Below are 3,625 nucleotides of genomic sequence, written 5' to 3'. Positions count from 1 at the left end.
GTGAACAGAAAATAAAATGTTGGAATGAACACTAGATTCCACAACGGCACCAGGCAGACAATTCCATATTCGAGTTGCAAAGAAGATAAATATGTGCTAAATTACCATCGTGGATTTTAGTCAATAACACCTTCCAGAATAGAGACAGTGGCGTGCAGAGTATACATACATACATACATGCATACATATATATATATATATATATATATATATATATTATATATATATATATATATGTGTGTGTATATATATATATATATATATATATATATATATATATATATATATAACCAAATCCATCTCACTACCGCATTCGTATAACCAGCTCATATTCTTAATGACTAAAATATATAATAATGAATAAAAACAACAAACATTATTGCAATATATATCCCAATAACTGAAATTAGTTTTTATTGACAGCGCAAGCAAAAAAACACAATATCTTATACATTCACAGTATTGTATACAAAGATGACCACATGAATTCATATGCATTAGGCCTCTTTACCTCTTGGCGCCACCGAGAGGACCCGAACTTGTTGCTCAAAGAGATCATAATGTTTCTTCATCGCTGTGGACAGGATTCGAACCAGTGCAGGCAGAGCCCAATGAATTTCGAGTCCATCTCCTTAACAACTCGGACACCACAGCACTATTATAAAGCTATAGGGACAGTAAGTAGTACTCAGTAGGTTCAAAATTCTTTCATGACTTGTGTGGCTTTGTTGGCCGCGTCCTTGCCTTCCAACTGAAAGACCTGGGTTCGATCCTGAGGTGAGTCAGAGAGTAATGCTAATTCTACTATGTGCGTCCACTGCTCAGAAATGTGAATGTGGTGACTACTTGATGATACCCAGGTAACGTCCATCAGTACTTGGCCGAAGACGTCTTAAGAAAACTTAAAAGAAAACCAAGAAAAGGTAAAAAATAAAGAAATAAAATAAATCACGAAATGTTAGGAAGGCAAAGACATAAAAAAATCATAGAAATGTAAAAAGGTAAAACGTAAAAAAAAGGAAAAATTCACGAAAAGGTAAAAAGCCAAAAACTGAGGTGTGCCCAAAGGGACCACTCGCCCTCCAGTGCCATAAGGCTCGATTAACCTCTTTAAGAGCGAAGGGTCACCCCCGGAGAGAACCGTAGGGGCTGGGGGTTGTTGGGGAGGGGGATAATCTCTTGACTCAAAATGCCACTAATCATTAAGATAAAAGATTGATTTTCCAGGTCAGCTATTGGGCCGGAGGAGAAGAATCCAGATGTGGACTAGAGGTCACGAAGATATAGACGGTTTGTCACTGTCGGTTGCATTGCCTCTGTTCGTTTCCTCTCTCTCTCTCTCTCCTCTCTCTCTCTCTCTCTCTCTCTCTCTCCTTTCTACAATCTCTATTTTGTCCCTAGACCTGTCTGTCCTTGCATCTCTCTCTCTCTCTCTCTCTCTCTCTCTCTCTCTCTCTCTCTCTCTTTTAGTTTGTTCCTTCCAGTCGGCAAACAATAGTCACCAAATTTATATCTGAACCTGCTTGAACTACTCATACATGCAATATATGTATTTGATTGATAGATAGATAGATAGATAGATAGATAGATAGATAGATAGATAGATAGACAGATAATTAGGTAGATAGATAGATAGATAGATAGATAAATAGATAGATAGATAGATAGATAGATAGTAGATATACAGAAAAAAAATTGGTGGAACTTTCAATTGTTAAAATTTTCTAAGAGAGGAATTTCCAGGCACAGAAAAACCATTTCATCTTCGAAGCTGGAGGTTTCACGAGCATCTCCAATTTTTGTTTGAGAATCCTGCTTCTTTGAGCTCTGAATATTTATGTGACAACAGCAACAAAAATAATAATCTTTAAACTAAAAAATTCAACTCTTAGTTAGTTCCTTTTTCGTTATGGCCGTTAATGCCATGTTTTATTTCTCCTTTATTTTCCTCTGTTCATACCGAGTGGATTGCCAGCGTTTAAGGAGAGAAGAAGAAAAGTAACATCGTATTTTGTCTCGTTGTTCTCCGTAACTCATGCGACTTTTTCACTTATTCATCTAATCCTCCAAAAGAAAACATGTCATATGTTGGTGCCGAGCACCTGCCAGCTCCATAATTCACTCAAGACTAAATTCCGTAGTCTCTTTAGAGGCCAACAGGATCATGTTTTATGGATGGCAACTTACGCCAGAGGCATCTTCTGAGAGACGGTGTTTTCATTCCTGACTCGCTTTCTGGTTTCCCCCTTTTTTTATTATTTATTTATTTATTTATTCATTTATTTTTATGAGTTCTTTTTTCCCCACTTAATTGAGGACTGGTGATGTTCTGCAATTACGGTAAGGATGGTATATTACTTTACTGAAGTGGAAATCATTTATGCCACGTAGACAGTGGAATTAGTAGTAGAATATACTCTCATGGGAATACTTTGTTATCAGGTTTGAAGAACAGCAGCCGCACCAATATGCAGGGAATGCGCCTCACCGTCGAACTTCTGAAGCAACCTTTTTGTTTTATTCACAATTTTTTACATTTTGTCTTTTGTTCTACCACGAAAGAGTAATGAAAGACAAACAAAATTGTAATGTAGAATTCCTTAGAACTGGCAATTTGTATTCATGTGAACGCTGAGCATTGCATAACGACTCATTTGCATGATTTAATATCAAATACTATTTAAGAGTGTTTTATTTCCAAAGTTCTGTCTAGTGATCATGCACGAATAAAGTCCTTACTTTCCGTTCAGTGATTTCGGCTCTTGTAAATTGCTGTAATATAGATCAGAGACTTACAACAGTTAATCTAAAATTATTGCAATAAATTTATAGAAAAAATCTATGAATTTAACTTTTTTCGCCACAAATAAATGATATTCGATTTTCTCGTTTCAGTTAAGCAATTCAAGTGAATTCTAATTTTTGGGGAAAGTCGAGTACCACCATTTCATATTTCTTTCATTGAAGAAATAATGGAAAGACAGCAAAAGCACTGACGGATCTAAAGACGACTTCCTGAAGCAATATTCCTCTGCTACATTGAAAGAGGAAATATATGCAGGCTTACATCTTAATCTTGGTGTCATTATTACACTCGTCTTTCAATGATCAAAGGTAAAATGCTTCATTTACATTTATTATATTATAATATAATATATTATATATATATAGATAATAGATATATAATCTAATAGATAATATTTAGAGAGAGAGAGAGAGAGAGAGAGAGAGAGGAGAGAGGAAGAGACGAGAGAGAGAGATAGAGAGAGAGAGAGAAGAGAGAGAGAGAGAATATTAACCATCATCATTATCTTGCATATTCACGCGTTTATTCATTTTGATACTTCTATTTGCTTTGCTAAAATAAGAATAATAAAATAAATAAAACATAAAACTCAACGCAGTGGATTCAGTTATATGTGGAAATTAAACGGCCTGATCATGCTTAAGAATTTACGATTCTACATTGCCTACTATCGGTATCTCTATGTGAACATGAATCATAGTACGTTAACGAAACTATACCTAAATTATTTTGTGTGCATTATATATATTAATATATATTATATATATATATATATATATATATATATAATATATATACAATATATAATATATATATATA

At 34.5% G+C, this 3,625-nt stretch overlaps 1 non-coding gene across 1 annotated transcript; it reads right to left on the bottom strand.

Moving 5' to 3' along the window:
- Window positions 1–572: 572 nt before the first annotated feature.
- Window positions 573–654, bottom strand: Trnas-cga (transfer RNA serine (anticodon CGA)). Its single transcript has one exon. It is a non-coding gene; the product is annotated as a tRNA-Ser (tRNA).
- Between the last annotated feature and the right edge of the window lie 2,971 nt (window positions 655–3,625).

The sequence above is a fragment of the Macrobrachium nipponense genome, chromosome 18 (assembly GCF_015104395.2).
Source record: "Macrobrachium nipponense isolate FS-2020 chromosome 18, ASM1510439v2, whole genome shotgun sequence".
In the NCBI taxonomy this organism is placed as follows: domain Eukaryota; kingdom Metazoa; phylum Arthropoda; class Malacostraca; order Decapoda; family Palaemonidae; genus Macrobrachium; species Macrobrachium nipponense.
Note: the sequence above shows the minus strand (reverse complement) of the source record. Positions and strands in the feature narration are given on the sequence as shown.